Here is a 20,924-nt window from a genome sequence, read left to right as displayed (position 1 = left end):
TCCTACCGAGTGGTAAGCCAGACTTTCACTCGGGGGCTTAGCTGCAGCCCTGTGCTCGCCTAAGTTGTAAAAAATCCTACCGAGTGAAGAGCAAGCCTCTCACTCGGGGGCTTAGCTGCAGTCCAAGCACTCGCCTAAGTTACAAAAATCCTACCGAGTGAAGAGCAACTCTCTCACTCGGAGGCTTAGCTGCAGTCCAAGCACTCGCCTAAGTTATAAAAATCCTACCGAGTGAAGAGCAAACCTCTCACTCGGAGGCTTAGCTGCAGCCCAGTGCTAGCCTAAGTTATCAAAATCCTACCGAGTGAAGAGTAAACCCCTCACTCGGGGGCTTAGCTGCAGCCTAGTGCTCGCCTAAGTTATAGAAATCCTACCGAGTGGTAAGCCGGGCTTCCACTCGGAGGCTTAGCCGCAGCCCAGTGCTCGCCTAAGTGGACTAAAGAATAAGTCGATTGCAGTAAAGGCGCCTTGCTTTGAACCTGCAAAAGACATTTCGAGCCAAAAGCAATCGTATTCAAGCACCAAATTCAAGTTTGAATTGATATCTAAAGGAACCGAAAGTGCTCAGGCGTTAAGCCTGTTAAGGTTTATCGGTTACAATTCCACTCGGCATACCGAGGCAAATTTAAAGCGTCGAGCCAGAAGAAGTTTTTTACCCCTCCTGTGGAGGGCTGGAAGGTGCAACGAACTCATCAAGGTCAATTCCGTCGGCGATCCGAGTGGCAGCCGCAAGGAAAGTTTCCATAAAGGACCTGAAGTCGTGTTTCTTGGTGTTGGCCACCCGAAGGGCCGCCAGCTTCTCTTCTCGCGCATCTTTACAGTGGACTCGGGCCAGACACAGAGCAACATCTGCACCACACCGAGCCGAGGACTTCTTCCATTCCTGCACTCGACCAGGGATCGTGTTCAAGCGGGCCATCAGCGACTCAAGGTCATTCTGAAGTGTCTCCCCAGGCCAGAGCGTCGAGTCGATGTGAGATGTGGTGGCCTTCAGCCTTGCGAGATAGTCCACGACAGCTGCAACACGAGACTCCAGTCGGAAAACATCCATGGCAACTTCGTCGTTCACCGGAGAATTGACGGGGTCGAGGTTTGGCTCCAGCCGGCTAGTTTCTTCTTCAAAGTTTTGGCAAAATTCTGCAAGGATGATCACTGAGTCAAGGGGATGGTCGAATGGAAAAACCACGATTGGAAATGTTTGCCGAGCATAGAGGTTTACCTTCAAGCATAAGAAACAGCTTCTTGGCAAGACCACTCAGGAAGGCCTCCAGATCATTTTTCTTCCCAGTCAACTTACTGACTTGGTCGGTCAGGGCAGCTTTATCAGTTTTTAGTCGACTGACCTCCTTGTTGGCGATCCCAAGAGCAGCTTTCAGATTGGTATTGTCTTGTTCAAGCTTGGTGACTGAAGCTAACTTCTCGCCAGCAAGCTTGATCTTCTCAGCTAGTTCGAGGTCTTTCTTCTGTTGGGCCTCCCTTACCTTACCTGCAAGTTACAGCAAGATCAGATTTTGAAACAAGCAAGGGGAAAAGCAGTCGTCAGGGTCTCACCAAACATACCTTCGGTCTCCTCCTTTGCCTTCGTCAGCTTCTCCTGAACCAGCTTCAAGCTCAGCTCGAGTTGAGTGTGCTTGTTTTCCAGCTCAGAGTAGCGAGCCACAAGATCACAGGAGTTCTGCGAAGAACCAATCGACTAAATGTCAAATATAATTCACTTCTGAGTGAAAAAGGAAAAATCACACGTTTCTAAGACTACAGCCAAATACAAGCATTCGACCGTAGTCTCGGGGACTACACCCAGTGGGTGCACTCAGCGTGCCCCCACTAATCCTGTTGAAGATAAAGTCGACCAGTCGACCTCAAAAAAAAAGAGAGAGACGTATTCTTTAAGACTGTAATCAACTGCAAGCAGTCAACCACAGTCTCGGGGACTACACCCAGTGGGTGCACTCAGCGTGCCCCCACCGGTTTGTGAAATCCAGTCGACATAGTCGACTGACAGAAAGATTGACATCATAAAGCCTAAGGCCGACTGCCAGCAGTCGACCTTAGCCTTGGGGACTACACCCAGCGGGTGCACTCAGCGTGCCCCCGCTAACATGGAGTTTAATCGACACACCCAGTGGGTGACTACTATAAATTCCGGAAAGGAAAAGTTTTTGGTAGCATATCCAACAGAACAAACGGTAGTCGACTGACCTGAACATTGCTTTGGAGGGCAGAACTGGCGTCATAAGCTGCCTGGCTCGCATCCCGGATGGTCTTCAACTGCTCCATCATGATTCCCGCCTGGCGTATCGCCTCCTTCGCCGCGCCAGCTTGGTCCTCTGGGACGTGGTGCGTCGTGAAGAGGGAGGGCTGCTGAGCACTCGTCAATGGATCTGCGAAGGACACCGTGTGTCGAGTGGTGTTCTCTTCCTCCGCAATCAGAATCTCAGGCGCCGTCACATCCTGGGGCACCTTGCTGGCGGACGCTTTCCTACTCCTTCTGCGCTTCAGCGGTTCCTCATCCTCATCATCATCAGGGAGATTGATAACAGCATTGGGTGGAGCTACGGAGAAGAATCAGGATCAGAGATCGCGAGTCAGTCGACTAAAAACGGCGTTAAGAATACAGTACCTGGTTTTGAAGTTGCTGCGTCCTCCATCTCATGGTCATCAGCCCGGGCTGAGGTCTCAGAAGTAGCAGCACTGCAACTCCAAAGAATCAGTCGACTAACTTCAGCGTCAACCAGAGACAAAGTTCACACAAAATAAGAAGACTTAAGCAGCACGATTACCCTGATATGGTGGGGATGGACACCTTCATCTTCGGCAGGAGCTTGATCGGCTTCGACGGGGCCGCCCTGGGCTGCTTCGGCGCCTTTTCAGTCGGCACTGGAGAGGTGGTCCGAGGGCGTTTGGTCGACTGAGCAGCGGTCGCAACCCCCTTACCACGTTCAGTCGAAGGGTCATGGACAAGCTTCGACCGCCTTTCTGAGCGCGGTGGTACGACCTCCTCCTCCTCTTCTTCCTCGTCTTCAACGTCATCTTCATCACCGTCATCATCATCATCGTCATCATCATCCTCAGCAACGTCCGAGTCCCATTCCTCCTCTTCCTGGCTCTCGCCCCCACTCGCCTCACCCTCCTCAGTTGGAGCTTGTGCCCCATTGGGCATCGAGTACAGCTCGGTGAGGGCCTAGCAGATATCAAGACAAGGATCAATCGACCAGTCGGCAGGATAAACAGAAATGAATGTGACAAGAACACAATGGAGAGCAGAGCAAGCGTACCTTGTTTGGATCGCTGTTGTGGTCGAGTGGAGGAATCCTTCTGGCTCCGCGTGGGTTATCCTTGTTTCCGGTAACGGCTACCATCCATCTTTCCAGAGTGACATCGTCGACTGCTTCTGGATGGACTCGAGTCTCGTCTTCAGTCCCACAGTACAACCACATGCAGTGGCTCCGGAACTGAAGGGGCTGGATGCGACGCCTAAGGAAGACCTCCAGGAGATCCATGCCCGTCACTCCCTCCCGAACTAACTGTACCACGCGCTCCATCAACATCTTCACGTCAGCTTTCTCCTCCGGAATCAACTTCAGAGAGGAGGGCTTGTTCACTCGGTCCATGGTAAACTGAGGGAGTCCACTCGACTGCCCCGGCGTCGACTGGTCCTGGCAGTAGAACCAGGTCGACTGCCAGCCTCTGACTGATTCGGGAAAGGTCATGGGCGGGAAGGTGCTCTTATTCCTCACCTGGATCCCCAGACCCCCACACATTTGGACGACTCAGGTTCTTTCATCGCCTGGGCTCGCCTTCTTCACGGTCTGAGAGCGACACGTGAATATATGCTTGAACAAACCCCAGTGCGGTCGACAGCCCAGGAAACCCTCACACATGGACACGAACGCGGCAAGATAGGCGATAGAATTTGGGGTAAAGTGGTGGAGCTGCGCTCCAAAGAAGTTCAAGAAGCCACGGAAGAAAATACTCGGCGGCAAAGAAAATCCACGATCAACATGGGTGGCCAAGAGCACGCACTCACCCTCTTCTGGCTGGGGCTGCCACTCCTTCCCCGGAAGCCTCGCAGCTCCATGAGGGATCAAGCCCTCGTTGGCCATGTCGAGGAGATCTTTTTCTGTGATGGTCGACTGGATCCAGTCTCCTTGGACCCAGCCCTTCGGCAGGCGAGATCTGGACGAAGACCCGCCGCGGCTGGTAGATCTCCCCTTCGCCTTCTCCGACGCCGACGCCTTCTTCGCACGTTCCAGCGCCGCCGTCTTCTCCTTGGCCATGGTTGCCGGCGAGATGCGCGAGGGGAAGTTGTGCGGGGGCGAGAGCGAGCGCGCTGGACGGGGACGAAGGGAGCAGAGAGAGAGAGAATGCTGAGGCACAGTACAAAAATCCTCGCCGGGCGCATTTATAAGGTCCCTTCCGAGTGGATGACAGGTGGGCCCGGTCGATCTAATCATATCCAGGAACAGTTATGCAGACGGGATACATGGTGAAGAAAGCGGCGCGGAGATCGAGGCATCTATGTCCCGTCCCATCCGAACGCCGCGGTTCGCTCCGCTTCGCGCGCGTCCCCAAATTTCGCATCCCGCGGAATCCGCGAACAGCAGATCAGTCTGTCAGACGCGGGGTTTCCCGCGATCCGTCGCTCGGGGATCGTCGAAGCCCGAAAGATCACTCGACGAAAGAAGAGAATGGATCGAGTCGACTGAAGACAAGTTGCTCACCATCGACAAAGAGATTCTTTGGTACAGAACAACGCACGACCAGAGTGCAAAGGTTAATCGGAAACGACATCAACTCCTTCCTCACTCGAAGCCTCAATCCATTCGGGGGCTAATGATGGGGTCATGTACCTAGGGTAGGGTCATGGACCTGATCTAAGTACCTTACCCAAGGACACCCTTAGAAGAGGTCGCCTTCCAGTCGACCAACGAGGGACTCACTCGACTGACTTGAAGGACTCGACCATGAAGACTCACTCGACCACCAGAAGGTCAAGAGGCACTCTGCACTGCAACGGCCTGTAATTAAGTAGACTTTATGGTAGTAAAGACACTTTATGTGGGGCGTTATCAGTAACGCCCCGGACTTAACTCACCTTAAACCCTCTCCTACGTGGGCTGACTGGGGTCCCGGCGCACTCTATATAAGCCGCCCCCCTCCACAGGTAGAGGGGTTCGGCACCTTGTAACTCATATACTCATAATCCACTCGACCGCCTCCGGGCTCCGAGACGTAGGGCTATTACTTCTCCCGAGAAGGGCCTGAACTCGTACATCCCTTGTGTTTACAACCTCTCCATAGCTAGGACCTTGCCTCTCCACACCTACCCCCCACTCTACTGTCAGGCTTAGAACCACGACAGTGCTCGCAGCGAGACGGCGTTGGTGGCGGCGCAACCGTGATGGCGCATGGTCTGGCGGTGGTTTGGCTGGTCGGCTCCGGTTGGCTGGTGGGGTTTGGCATGCAGGAGAAATCCTTGCCGGTTCGTCCGGCTCCGACCCGGTGACACCGGCGGGTGCCACTATCCCTTCTTGGAGGGTGTCGGGAGTAGCTATCCCCCACCTCCCTCCGCGTACTGGGGGAAACCCTAGGTCTTGTCCGGGCAGCAGCGTCATCGGTGTCGCATCCCTTCTTGGAGGTGCTGCTTAGTTCGCGGTAGATCGGAGCCTAGGGCTGTGGTGGTTTGTATCCGAAGGGCGCAGCGGTCGCGGGTCTGCCACGCTTTGTCGAGCTACCGCTGTTGGCATTTATTTCCTTTTCTTTTTCTTTGGGCTTGATGTGCTGCTCGCCCCAGCATTGCGATGTGTATAATGGTGGTTGCTTTGGAATACAAAGCAGGGGAACCCTTTTTCGGTAAAGGCATGGCACGATGTATGTATCCAGTAATATAGAGGGATTGCCCACTAACAAAATTAAATTGATTCTGCAACAGTTTGTTTGTAAACGAAATAATGCATGCTATGCTATCTTCATGGATAAATGGAGAACTATTGAATGCACCAGGTCTTTTAGCGACAAAACTAACCTGAGTAGGATGTACACGAGGCTCGTTATTAGTAGAGGATTCTTCACCCGGGGAAAGCTGGTTACATTTTTTATTCGATATATCCATTGTTCCTCGCTGTAACAGAAGCTCAAAGTGGAAAACAAAATATGTCAGGCACTCAATTTAAAATGGCTTATTTTCTCGCATGCTTATACTGAAATCTGGATAGAGCACAAATCCAGCATGCATGTGGTAGCACGTATCTAAAAGTATCAAGAAAGCAACTTCGTTGACCTACATGGCTACATATGCTCAAGTGTTGTTCTTTTCAAAGCATGCTAACCCACTATTTTGTCAGGTCAGGTGATCTATTGCAGTAACCAAGGAAGTAAATGCAAATAAAAGTTTTAGGCCTTAATATGCACACCATTTCTTAAGATCTGGTCATAGCAAATACTTGAGAAAATATATACAGTATATCTATGTTGTGCAAACTCCGCCTATGTTGTCTCAACATAGCCGGTCCCAAGCCCGGGTAAAGGAGGAGGGTTGTGATAGGCTTGGCGAGCCAACGTAAAAACTCAGCCACTCTTATGGAGATGAAACCCAAAAGATTTTCGTTGGGGCGTAACCCTCTCAGCGACGCGCCACATCGGAACCCGGGTGTGGTGGAAAATGGGCAAGGGCCGGGCCGTCACCCCCCAAGTGGCGCGCCGTATCTTGATCCGGATACGGTGGCAAGTGAGCGAGGATCGGGTCGTCGCATCCTTAGTGGCGCGCTACATCGGCGCCCGGATGTAGTGGAAAATGAGCAAGGGTCTTCGCATTTGACTCGACGAGTGCGAAGGGTAAGGAAGCTAGCCGAGCCTAGGAGGATTCGCTTAGGTAGCTGGAACGTAGGGTCTCTGACAGGGAAGCTTCGGGAGCTAGTTGATGCAGCAGTGAGGAGAGGTGTTGATATCCAAGAAACCAAATGGAGAGGACAGAAGGCTAAGGAGGTGGAGGATACCGGCTTCAAGCTGTGGTACACGGGGACGGCTGCAAACAGAAATGGCGTAGGCATCTTGATCAACAAGAGCCTCAAGTATGGAGTGGTAGACATCAGGAGACGTGGGGACCGGATTATCCTGGTCAAGCTGGTAGCTGAGGACTTGGTTCTCAATGTTATCAGCGCATATGCCCCGCAAGTAGGCCACAATGAGAACACCAAGAGGGAGTTCTGGGAAGGCTTGGAAGACATGGTTAGGAGTGTACCGATTGGTGAGAAGCTCTTCATAGGAGGAGACCTCAATGGCCACGTGGGTACATCTAACACAGGTTTTGAAGGGGCGCATGGGGGCTTTGGCTATGGCATCAGGAATCAAGAAGGAGAAGATGTCTTAAGCTTTGCTCTAGCCTACAACATGATTGTAGCTAACACCCTCTTTAGAAAGAGAGAATCACATCTGGTGACTTTTAGTAGTGGCCAACACTCTAGCCAGATTGATTTCATCCTCTCGAGAAGAGAAGATAGGCGTGCGTGCCTAGACTGTAAGGTGATACCTGGGGAGAGTGTTGTACCCCAGCATAAGCTGGTGGTTGTTGACTTCCGCTTTTGAATTCGTGTCCAGCGGGATAAGCGTGCCAAGGTCGCTAGAACGAAGTGGTGGAAGCTCAAGGGGGTGGTAGCTCAGGTGTTCAAGGAGAGGGTATTTAAGGAGGGCCCTTGGGAGGAAGGAGGGGATGCGGACAATGTGTGGATGAAGATGGCGACTTGCATTCGTAAGGTGGCCTCGGAGGAGTTTGGAGTGTCCAGGGGAAGGATAAGCGAAGATAAGGATACCTGGTGGTGGAATGATGATGTCCAGAAGGCGCTTAAAGAGAAGAAAGATTGCTTCAGACGCCTATACCTGGATAGGAGTGCAGACAACATAGAGAAGTACAAGATGGCGAAGAAGGCCGCAAAGCGAGCTGTTGGTGAAGCAAGGGGTCGGGCATATGAGGACCTCTACCAACGGTTAGGCACGAAGGAAGGTGAAAGGGACATCTATAAGATGGCTAAGATCCGGGAGAGGAAGACGAGGGATATTGGCCAAGTCAAATGCATCAAGGACGGAGCAGGCCAACTCTTGGTGAAGGACGAAGAGATTAAGCATAGATGGCGGGAGTACTTCGACAAGCTGTTCAATGGGGAGAATGAGAGTTCTACCATTGAACTGAATGACTCCTTTGATGAGACCAGCATGCGTTTTGTGCGGCGCATCCAGGAGTCTGAGGTTAAGGAGGCTTTAAAAAGGATGAAAGGAGGCAAGGCGATGGGCCCTGATTGTATCCCCATTGAGGTGTGGAAAGGTCTCGGGGACATAGCGATAGTATGGCTAACCAAGCTTTTCAACCTCATTTTTCGGGCAAACAAGATGCCAGAAGAATGGAGACGGAGTATATTAGTACCAATCTTCAAGAACAAGGGGGATGTTCAGAGTTGTACTAATTACCGTGGAATTAAGCTGATGAGCCATACAATGAAGCTATGGGAGAGAGTCATTGAGCACCGCTTAAGAAGAATGACAAGCGTGACCAAAAATCAGTTTGGTTTCATGCCTGGGAGGTCGACCATGGAAGCCATTTTCTTGGTACGACAACTTATGGAGAGATATAGGGAGCATAAGAAGGACTTGCATATGGTGTTCATTGACTTGAAGAAGGCCTATGATAAGATACCGCGGAATGTCATGTGGTGGGCCTTGGAGAAACACAAAGTCCCAACAAAGTACATTACCCTCATCAAGGACATGTACAATAATGTTGTGACAAGTGTTCGAACAAGTGATGTCGACACCGATGACTTCCCGATTAAGATAGGACTGCATCAGGGGTCAGCTTTGAGCCCTTATCTTTTTGCATTGGTGATGGATGAGGTCACAAGGGGTATACAAGGAGATATCCCATGGTGTATGCTCTTTGCGGATGATGTGGTGCTAGTTGACGATAGTCGGACGGGGGTAAATAGGAAGTTAGAGTTATGGAGACAAACCTTGGAATCGAAAGGGTTTAGGCTTAGTAGAACTAAAACTGAGTACATGATGTGCGGTTTCAGTACTACTAGCTGTGAGGAGGAGGAGGTTAGCCTTGATGGCCAGGTGGTACCTTGGAAGGACACCTTTCGGTATTTGGGGTCAATGTTGCAGGAGGATGGGGGTATTGATGAAGATGTGAACCATCGAATCAAAGCCGGATGGATGAAGTGGCGCCAAGCTTCTGGCATTCTCTGTGACAAGAGAATGCCACAAAAGCTAAAAGGCAAGTTCTACAGGACGGCGGTTCGACCCGCAATGTTGTATGGCGCGGAGTGTTGGCCGACTAAAAGACGACATGTTCAACAGTTAGGTGTGGCGGAGATGCGTATGTTGAGATGGATGTGTGGCCACACGAGGAAGGATCGAGTCCGGAATGATGATATACGAGATAGAGTTGGGGTAGCACCAATTGAGGAGAAGCTTGTCCAACATCGTTTGAGATGGTTTGGGCATATTCAGCGCAGGCCTCCAGAAGCTCCAGTGCATAGCGGACGGCTAAAGCGTGTGGAGAATGTCAAGAGAGGGCGGGGTCGACCGATTTTGATATGGGAGGAGTCCGTTAAGAGAGACCTGAAGGATTGGAGTATCGACAAAGAGCTAGCTATGGACAAGGGTGCGTGGAAGCTTGCTATCCATGTGCCAGAGCCATGAGTTGGTTGCGAGATCTTATGGGTTTCACCTCTAGCCTACCCCAACTTGTTTGGGACTAAAGGCTTTGTTGTTGTTGTTGTTGTATCTATGTTGTGCAAATCTAGTGAGAAAATTCTACATTTTGATGCAAGGGATAAATAACACCGGTGCTATAGATACAGCTTCTCTGCTTATTTACAACTGATGTTCAAAGTCAAGGATACGATGATATCTCAGAAAATCAGCATATGACTATGCCAACGTCATACATGCCCACACACAACTTCTGGGCGCCTCCACGTGAGCATGCTTCCCTTAATAAAAAAACGTGATCATGTTGTTCAGTCAAAGAGCAGTACCTCCTCGAATGCCTTGAGAGCTGATTGGATGTCCATTAGCTGCTCCACGTTTTGTTGTATTGCCTTGTTAAATTTTCTCTTGCTCCGAGGGAACTGTATGACCAACACAGTTAAATTGATTCAGAAAAGAAGAGAGTTAAATCAGGAGTGAATTTCCAAGAAAATGGCTCTATTATTCAAGAGCATAAGCACAGCCAAAAAGATATACATGGATATTGGATACTTTGCACACACAAAAAATCTCAAGTACAAAGAATACAGTATAGAAGTATATACGGAAGTTGTTGTTATAGTTCCTAAAACTGCAAGGATGACTGAAATCCTTGAAATAATTGCATTTTCTTATTTGCCCAAGTGATACCAATCCATATGGGTTTTCTCTGGCGAGAAATCTTTGTGGTTCACTTATGAAAGTGAACAGAACAACTTATATTTTTATAGGCTAACACTATATACAATTTCATCGCAGAGGCTAAACTTGACTAAATATAAATCATAGGCGAAGATAAAAACATACTGAAATAAGTTGTTTCATGGTAGGTTTTCCTGTAAAAAAACATGAGTTAAACACACAAGTCACTTCCTCGGCCTGGTAGAACCAGGGGTCCTATCGGACCTGCTCCGGAGGTTGTAGGGGAAGGATGGAGTGGGACGGGGCGATGATCGGGCGCGCCGGCGGCTGGGCGCCGGCGCGTCGGAGGGAGATGGCGGCGGCTAGGGTTCCGGCTCCTCTGGGAGCCGGGCAATAGGGATAATAATATTCTTATTGCTTAATTCCAAAAGGAGTCTTACAGCCTATATTTATAACCTAGATAACTTGCATAAGAATTAACCTAAGATAACTTGCATAAGAATTAACCTAAGATAACTTGTGGGCTAAGATTGCCCGGTGGGCCTAGCTAAACCGGCCATAACACTTCTCCCCGCCTGCACAAACAGCTCGTCCTCGAGCTGTAAGGTGGGGAAGCGCTTGTGGAACTCCCCGAGGCGATCAACCAGCGTCAAACACCTTCTCAACAGCTGGGGCGGCCAGGTCGGCGACGGCGTCCTCCGGAATGTAGTCTGCAACCTCTAGGTAGAAGAGTCGCGGGCAGGCATGGCCGGGCGTGTAGGGCTCGTCGCAGTTGAAGCACAACCCTTGACAGCGACGCTCGAGTAGCTCGGCTGAGGTGAGCCGGCGGAACGGGCGCGCCGCGGTCGCGGCGAGGGGTGCCGCAGAAGCCTGCGCGGAATCCAGCCCAGGTAGCGACCCAACGGTCCGGGACGGTGATTCCTGCTGGATGGCCACTGCGCGGCGCTTGAACGAGCGGGCGTAGTACATGGCCGACTGGAGATCCTGGGGTCCCCGAAGCTCCACGTCCACGCGGATGTGATCCGGAAGTCCACCGACAAAGAGTTCGGCCCGCTGTTGCGCCGTCATGCCCGACGCATGGCATGCCAGGGCCTGGAAACGGTCGGCGAAGTCCTGCACCGTGGAGGTGAAGGGAAGGCGGCCGAGCTCCGCCAGGCGGCTCCCGCGAACCGGAGGCCCAAAGCGAAGGAGGCAGAGCTCGCGGAAGCGCTCCCAAGGGGGCATGCTGCCCTCGTCCTGCTCGAGGGCGTAGTACCAGGTCGGGCTGCACCGCGGAGGTGGTAGGATGCCAGCCAAGTGCGCTCCGACGAGAGCGTGCGCTGGCCACGGAAAAACTGCTCACACTGGTTGAGCTAGTTAAGCGGGTCCTCCGTGCCGTCATAAGTGGCGAAATCGATCTTGGCGAACCGTGGCGGCGTCTGGGTTGGCGCGCCATGGCCGACCGGCTCGGCGATGCGGAGCAGTGATGATGACGGCGCCCGGTCAACGGTGGGGAGGCCGTCGTAGGCCCTCGCGGAGCCGGACGAGGCCCCAAACTGCAGCGTGGTTACCGGTGGGTCCCCGGCCTCTGTGTAAACTGGCGGTGGCGACGTCCCGGTTAGCCAGGCCGGGATCGGGGACGGTGACGGCGGAAACCGGACCTGCTGGATCGGAAGTCCTCCCGGTGTGGACTGGCCCAATCCGGAGCTGGGCGGCGGCGGTAGGAGCTGGACCGACACGGTTGGCGCGGCTGGGGCCGGCGCGGGCCAGTGCGGCCACTGCAGCACTGGGGCGGGCGCGGGAGGCGCGGTTGGCGCCGTGAGAACCGGCGCGGGCCACTGCGGCCAGGACGACGCTGGGGCAGGCGGCGGCTGGAGCGACGGATGGGCCCCGGCGATCGCCGCGAGTACCGAGTACCAGGGCACGTGCAGCAACGGCAGGCGCCCGCCGGTGTAGCCCGCCTGGAACGGCAGCAGGGGTGTCCCGCTCGGGCCCGACGCGTTCTGGATCGGCCAGTGCGTCGCCGGGTGGCTGTAGGCGGGGGGCGCAGCCGGCGTGGTGGTGTGCGGGCCGGCCAAGTACAGGAAGATGCCTTGGACGGCCGTCATGAGGTCCCGCAGGGTGCTGGTCATCTCCTCCGGCGTGAAGACGGAGGTTGTCGGCGGCGCGGAAGTGACAGGGGCTGGCGGCACGGAGGTGATCGGGGCCGGCGGCGTTAGGGACCCGGCAGTGGTCATCGGGGCGGTGGTGATGATGGGCAGCGGCGGCGTGGGTGTTGATGACGACATGATCGAACCTGAGTCTCTGGATACCAAATTGGTAGAACCAGGGGTCCTACCGGACCTGCTCCGGAGGTTGTAGGGGAAGGATGGAGTGGGACAGGGCGATGATCGGGCGCGCCGACGGCTGGGCGCCGTCGCGTCGGAGGGAGATGGCGGCGGCTAGGGTTCCGGCTCCTCTGGGAGCCGGGCAATAGGGACAATAATATTCTTATTGCTTAATTCCAAAAAGAGTCTTACAGCCTATATTTACAACCTAGATAACTTGCATAAGAATTAACCTAAGATAACTTGCATAAGAATTAACCTAAGATAACTTGTGGGCTAAGATTACCCGGTGGGCCTAGCTAAACCGGCCATAACACGACCATTGTTGCATCAACAAGCTAACAAAGGCTCAAAATTACACATAGAGATGTACGTGTGCAGCCTGCTAACTTCAAAAAACAAATATAAATGGAAGTTGCCATACCTTTAGTCTACACCGTGTGCAGCATGCTAAAGCCTCATTCTGAACAATTTTCAGACAAACTCTCACTCTGAACAATCATTTGCTGCTGCAGAGACAGGGGAAGTTTCCGATGACTCATTGGGTCTTTATCTCGAACAAGTCTTGGAAAATAACACATGCATGTCCTACTGTTATTCCTTCCTAGAAAAAGTTCGGAAAACAGGAAGGAACTATAAATGATCGACAAAATTTGCAGTCACATTTTTCTAGTTACAATAGGCAGGAACTATGCATACAAACATCACTTTGATACCTTTTAACTACGTGAATTGTAATTTGTTTTCAGAAATTCTCAACACAAACAGGACTAAAAGAACTACGGGGTATATATGGGTAACCAAACCAAACTAAACCTATGAATGTGATTATTTGAATAAGCCGAATGAACATACTAAAATATCAATCTAATTAATTGATCGATAAGTGAATCACAGGCAATTTCTAACCAACCGAGACAACTGAATTAGGGGGGCTCACTGGACAGCTGGCTTGGAGGAATCTCATCAAACACATAACATGCAGAACACAATTGTGTGAGGGGATTTGATGCATAATTTCAGTTGAACACAACTTTCAACCAGAATCATGATAGATCAGAACATGAGTGGATCTTCTGCCTACTTACAGCCTCTAAAATTGATTTCACCTTGATGAATGGAAACATGAGCATGCACTCTTTACTTGGATAAATGAATCAGATCAGATCATATCGACATAATTAGCTATTTAGCTTAATAAGGACAAAACAAAGCAAATATTATCTGAACCCAATGTGCCATGAGTAATAAGGAAATCTATTGCATTTTTAACTATCTTTTCATGTTATTCCAAGCTTAATAGCCGGAAGGGGATAATTTTTTCTAAGAAATTTGCATGACCTAAAAAACTAATATATGTATGTAAACATGTAGCAGCATAACAGAAGTACTCTTTCCATGAGTGGCAATGCTTCTCTTCACACATATATCGTTAAAAGAAGTAACTAATATATGTACTATGTAAATATTAACAGCTTGCTCACAAAACTTTCCACGAGTCAGATTATATGTGTGAAGAGAAGCAATCTCACTCATGGAAAATTTTGTGAGCAAGCTGTTCTTTGTTTAATCTTTTGCAAGATTGTTGTTTCCTTCTCTTTTTCACTTTCCAGGAGTACTCTTTCCATCTTCTTTGTTAGGACTGCAGATTCCTTCATGAACAGATTCCTGCACAAGAAGCAAAGTGTCAGCTCTCCAAGGCCACGAACAGATAGAATTTCAGAGGCCATGGTCGCTGACTGTCCATTGTAGCAGGAACAAAAATTCCATCAAAGAAGAAGCTGAGGAAGAACTCACATCAAACAAAATGCACTGAAGCAAATGGCACTTGGTAGCATCGATCTTGGCCCCTCTTGTCAAAGGCCTCACCGGAGAGGACTGACGGAGGCCGCCCGCTCTCCTCCTCAGGCCTGCCCGGGATTGACCCCAACCCCGGCAAGATGCTTCCTGGAGCGGAGGATGACCAGCGCGACCGCACAACCCCGCAACTTGGCCCTCGGGCCCCTGGCGGCGGGCAGGTGCGCGACGGGGCACCAGAGGTGGTGGCTGGACATGCCAGCTCCCATCCAGCGGGTCATCGACCCACCTAGCTCCGGCGGGACAAGGTCGTTCAAGGCCGGCCGGAGAAGGGGCGCTGGAGGTTGGCCTCGCGGGATCCGTCGCTGGCGGCTCGTCCCTCATCGGCACCTACGACGACAATGTCCGTCGAGGCAGAAACGACGCGGACCAAAACAATAGCCATGCCGAAATAGGAGGCGAGCCATCGCGCTAGCGCCATGGACGGTCCGAGCCGAGCCGCCTCCCTCGCTGCAATCCGCTCATCCCCACCTTCTCTGACCGGCGGCATCTAAGCGGACGCACATCCGCCACTCCTCTCCGACTGCTCCGGCCGACCCGGCCCTGGGCTGACGACGAGCAAGATCTGTCAGGCCTGGGCGTCTCAATGGAAGCAGAACCATCCGCGGGGGACGGGGGGAAGTCGTCCGGGTGGGGCTCCTCTTCTCGCGGCTTCGACAGGACGAGGGATGCGTCGGCGGTGGTGCGGGCGGATTTCTGCGGCGAGGCCGACGTCGGCGTGTGGGATGTGGCGGCGCGGGGTGGTGGAGCAGAGACGAGAGCGCTGGAGACGAGGAGGTTGCGTGAGATATTTCCTTATTGTTTTGGACGGCCAAGATTGGTTTATTGAACCCCTTCCAAACACCGACCCAGTCTCCATTCCTTGGGCAGAAATGAGTGAGACCATATGTTTATAAAAATATAGCCCCTATATAAACCTAGCCCTTGAGTTTTGAATTAAGGGATTCAAAAAAATTCCCATGAGCTTTTAAAAAGTCTATTTTTTCTAAATTACTAGCAAAAAAGCCCGTGCGTTGCAACGGGAGAGAAAACATAACATACGCTCTTAACTCAACAACCATCACTCAAGACCACAATAGGTCCATCTCCTTTATTTGTGTGAGGCATCATATTTGTGTTGCCGCTTATCCTCCTTCTCACCCTCGCCGGCGATGGCCTTGGTGTTCACACAAAACAACAAAAAATGTGTGTTGAATATGGTTAATCCTAAGACGTCTCCCCCCCCCCCCTCTCTCTCTCTCTCGCGATGAGAAATCTGTTGTTTTCTCCTGTGACATTTTTCAGAGGTATGCATGTGTAGTTATCGATGTTTTCTTTTCCCTATATGGTTATAGTGGGGTGTTTATTTGCAATCTGGATCGCCGCCGGTATGAAAAAAAATGGATCTTGCGCTATAAATTATAAGTTTGCTTCCATAACAATATTTTTAAAATATTTAACAGGTAAAATTAACATCATATTTAGATTCCACACATTTTTCTAATAAAATTTCATATATAATATGTTAAAATCAAAGTTACGTTTAAAAGATACAGATAATTTAGAAAATCATTTGGTTTGACTCAAATATATTCCAAAATAATATTTAAAAATACTTAACAGGTAAAAATAATCTCATATTCATATTCTACATATTTTTCTAATCAAATTTCATATATAATATGTTCAAATCGGAGTAACGGTTTAAAAGATATGGATGGTTTTAAAAAGCATTTGTTTGACTTAGGGCGTGTTCTGAAACTGCCCAACTTCTCTAAAACTTCCTATACTAGTAAGGATGCACGTGCAACGCACGCATTATAATCTGCAATAAAACATCTATTTTGAAACTTATTTCTCTTTTAGTGAGTTTTTTTACTGAGCCATTTAAAAAATCGGACACCATTGCACGCCACATCCTCTCCGAGTCTAGTAAATATTTGGCCTATTTGCTATTATTTGTAGTCAAAATAGTTCATAACAAACATCAACCACTTTTGATAATAATTGTGGCCATGGTAGTCTTTCTATTCCACCTTAGGGTATCTTTGATCCAGAATATTTTCATTGAAAATTCAGAGGGTTGAATCCATATGATTTTTTTCTAGGCACTCTTATTATATGAATGAATTAATCATATAGAAAAAAATTCTACAGATTATTTTGCACTACATTCCTTAGGAAGTTTCATTCCACACTAACCTCTTAGAACGATCCTTCATTTTTTTAAATTGTATTCTAACTAAAGTAGCCCGCTCGCAAATTTAATTGAAAATCAAATGAGCAAATGCCACATATGGACCGAAGGAATAAAATTCCAGTATGTTGTTCACATAATGTAAGAAGATCATTTAATTGAAAATCAATGAGCAAATGCCACATATGAACCCAACGAATAAAATTCCAAGAAGATCATGTGTTGGCATTGAATAGAACTAAATTATGCAGTGCATGCAAGGCATTTTGTTTGTTTGTGCATTTAAAGCGAGACTGGTCACGGGCAATGATGGTTGATAGATGCTAAGAAGAAAATAAATCAACTGGGAGAAAGATTAATGGCGAACAATTCTCAATAAAAAAATGATAGTAAAATAATTCGAACTTGTTTGTTGGTCTGCATCTATTAAACAGAATTGAAAAACAAAAAATAAACAGAACTATGTAAGTTGTGTCTTCCTAAGCATATAGGTAGCTGAAAATGCAGTGAACATATTTTGTTCACAAACGTAGGTTCATAAGAAGACGGAAGGCACACATACTTCCTATATTCCAAGCAGATCAGGCATAAAGTTTCTTTGGATAACTAATCTTGTCTCATGATTGATACAATGTCAACCATTCAGTGCAATCGTCTCATGCCCATCCAAACAATTGTTCTTTAGGTCTTTGCACATGATGACTGTCTCATGTGAAATTACATTAAGTTTGCCTAGAGACCATAAAAACTTGCCAACTATGAATGATCCATAAACAAATACATGTATGTAGTGGTAGAATTGTATGATAGATACACACATCTTTGTATAATTGTTCTCTGCATGCATGCATATTCTTCTGAGTGTTGATGGTTCTGAAGAAATCCGTACCTGAACATCCATGCTGATGGTCATGAAGAATCCCATACAGCCGCAGAACTTGTCATGCAAAATTCAAAAAGCGGCAGCTCCTCGCCTACACGCTAGCATGCTGATAGATCCCATATAGATGCAGAACTTGTCATGCTGATAAATCCCATATTACAAATACGAAACTGAAGCAATCACTGACTGCAAGCACTCCTCAAATCTGGATATTACATAATTCTGAACATAAATTTCTCAAGTTTACAAAAAATTCAGAGAGAGAAAGAGAATCCAGTCCTTGTTGGTGCTTGAAGTGCTGAAGAGGAGCAGCAACTGTGAAGGTTCAGAGAAGTAGCAGCAGTGGGGTAGTAGGGAGAAAAGAAGCAGCAACAGGTTGGGGTTCAGAGAAGCACATCAAAGAGAGATTCAGAGAGGAGTAGATGGGAAGGAGCAAGAGCGGAAGAAAGATTAGAGGAGATTAGGATTAGCAAGGGGCAACAAGATTAGAGGAGCATCAACAATATAGAGAGTAAGGAGAAGAGAGGATACATGAATTTGTCTCTTCTTTCTCCCTCTTGTTTCTCTTTCTTTTTCCTCTACAGAGAGTCGCGGCCCTCGTGGAATCGCCAGATCCGCCTGCATCCAATCCATTCCCAGCGCCACTGGCCCTCGCGAGCTCCTCCTCCTCCTGCATCGACCCGAGCGTCCATGGGCAGCTGCTGCGTCTGCAATGACCGCGGGCGAGCGCGCACGTCGGACGCATCCGGCGCCGCCGCCTGCAATGACCGCTTCATCTGTGTCTCCCCTCATGCTCCTCATCTCGTCCGGGCAGCGTGCCGCCCGCACCCGTCATGTTGCTCGCTGCCTCGCTGGACGACCATCGCGGCGTCACTGCCCGAGCACCGCCTCACACGCTAGCGATGGCACGTCCTCCGGTGAGCCTCTCGTCTCCCGCTCGCAACCTCCAGTTGTTGCCGCCCCCGGCGTTCTGCATCGAGCAGCCGCACCGTCCCCAACCGCTTGAGCCGCCGCGTTGACCCTGCTCCACCTCGCCGCGTGGCAGCTGCCGTCCCTGCCGCCGCCAAGGGTGCCGCCCCTCACCCGAGCACACCCCCTGGCGAGGCGTCTTTCATCCTCCGTAACAACAAATGCATGCAGACTATGGAGGCGTTGATTGGGTAAGGACTTGATGCGGGAATAGCCGGTTTGCATGGATCACAAACGCATGGTTGCAAGCATTAGCTATAATGACATCGCTATTAATTAGGGATTGATTGTTGATTTCTTTAGGGACTGTCTATTCAACAATTGACTGATTTGTAATTGGTTATCATTCAAATTTTCCAACCAATAATCTGTTGACAGCTGTATGTCTGCTTTTACAGAAGAAAACGGATCGGGCTGTATTTGTGACCCGTCAAGCAACTAACAGCGACAAAAAGGTTGAACCAGTCGCCCTACTGTCCTTTCCTTGACCCGTCAAAAGCACTTGATAGGATTACACTGTACAAATGCATAAGGTTACACCGAGCAAAATGCATAAGGGGGTAAAATTACAGAGTAAAATCACATTGGGACTAGCAAATCAAATTACCTAATAATTAAGTGTAAAATTACAGTTTAAATAGCAACAGATTACATTATACATTATGGGGAAAATTACACTACAGAAAATGGAAAAATAGGATTACAGTGAAACTACCATACAAATTACACATAAAATTATCAGTCAAATTACACAATACAGACATGGGTAAAATTACATCGGGGGAATTACATTATAACTACTGTGTAGTTACATTGTAATTACTGTGTACTAATATTATAACTACCATACCAAATACACAGTAATTATCAGTCAACTTACTGTGTAAAAATGGCATTTGAATTACAGTGTAGATATGGGTAAAATTACATTGTAAAAAAAGGTGTAAGGTTATAGTGTAACTACCATACAAATTACATAGTAATTATCAGTCAAATTACTGAGTAAAAAAAGGCATCAGATTACAATGCAGGTATGGGTAAATTTACACTGTAAAAAGGTGCAAGATTACAGTGTAACTACCATATAAAATTACACAGTAATTATCAGTCAAATTACTGTGTAACTATGGATAAATTTACCCTGTAAAAAAGAGCATTCGAATTACAGTATAGATATGGGTAAATTTCCACTTCCGGTTCGAATTACAGTGTAGATATGGGTAAATTTACACTGTAAGAAAGGAATAGGATTACAGTGTAACTATCATACAAAATTACACAATAATTATAGGATTACAGTGTAACTACCATACAAATTTCACACTAAGTATCACTCAGTAATAAGGGCATTTAGATTACAGTTCATATAGGGTAAATTTACAGTGTAGGTACCATACAAATGACCCAATGATTAACGGAAGAGAAAAAAAGACTTACAACATTCCTTCTGCCAGCAGATGATAATTTTCTCTTCAGGTACTTTACTTTCTGATCAAGAAACAAAAAACATAAAATCATCAAACCAACATATGAAAAAATATGGAATAAAAACATCAAACTCTTCATCATCACCAGAAACATGAAAAAATGGCTTACGTTATTCAGATAGAAATTGTAAAGTGCTTTATCAAACTCTTCATCATCACCAGAACAACCCTGCAAAAGGAAAAAAATATCAAAAAACAATAACAAAAATTAATAAAAAAATATAAAAATATAAAAGAAAATGAAAATGGAAATGGAAAGAAGATAAGAAGACAAATAATAACTCCCAAAGACATAGCATTAGAACCATCATCAGCAAAATCATTAGGCACATAAGGGTCTCTCAAAGAATCAGCGCTCTCGACTGAAGAAACTAGGGGAACATCCTTGCGAGAGACTTTCCGCGGTCTACTCATTGAGATACTACCTGGAAAACAATAGAGAGAAAAAATAGGCCTCAAAATATACATAAGAGAAATTACAGGCTGACTAGCATACAAATTACACAATAAATACGTGAGAAATTACAGTGTAAAAACGCATCAGATTACAGTGTAACTAGCATACAAATTACACATTTACAGTGCAAAAGCGCAACATATTACAATGCAAAGGCAGCAGGCTTGTGAATTGGATGCAGCGACAAAACAACCTTCAACAGAAACGTGATGTATAGATATTTTACAAGCCTCACGCCACTAGATACAGTAGTGATGGTGATATTGAACAAACTAGGAAGACAAAATCTCAGAGTTATTAGCAGAACCAAAATTGACGGACAAATTCCCAAAGAACTTCTGAAGTAGTAATTCACAGAAGCAAGAGCATCTGCTGCCAAAAACATATGACTAGTTTACTGGGTCTT

The 20,924-nt window shown here is 48.3% G+C and overlaps 1 long non-coding RNA gene across 1 annotated transcript; it reads right to left on the bottom strand.

The window, feature by feature from the left end:
• Positions 1-6,046: 6,046 nt before the first annotated feature.
• Positions 6,047-15,328, bottom strand: LOC119315333. Its single transcript, XR_005152714.1, has 5 exons — positions 14,487-15,328; positions 14,222-14,357; positions 13,114-13,293; positions 10,032-10,124; positions 6,047-6,121 (listed from the first exon to the last, which is right to left on the bottom strand). It is a non-coding gene; the product is annotated as an uncharacterized LOC119315333 (long non-coding RNA).
• Between the last annotated feature and the right edge of the window lie 5,596 nt (positions 15,329-20,924).

The sequence above is a fragment of the Triticum dicoccoides genome, chromosome 6A (assembly GCF_002162155.2).
Source record: "Triticum dicoccoides isolate Atlit2015 ecotype Zavitan chromosome 6A, WEW_v2.0, whole genome shotgun sequence".
Taxonomy (NCBI): Eukaryota; Viridiplantae; Streptophyta; class Magnoliopsida; order Poales; family Poaceae; genus Triticum; species Triticum dicoccoides.
The sequence above is the reverse complement of the archived record's forward strand: the minus strand, read 5'-3'. Positions and strand labels throughout refer to the sequence as shown.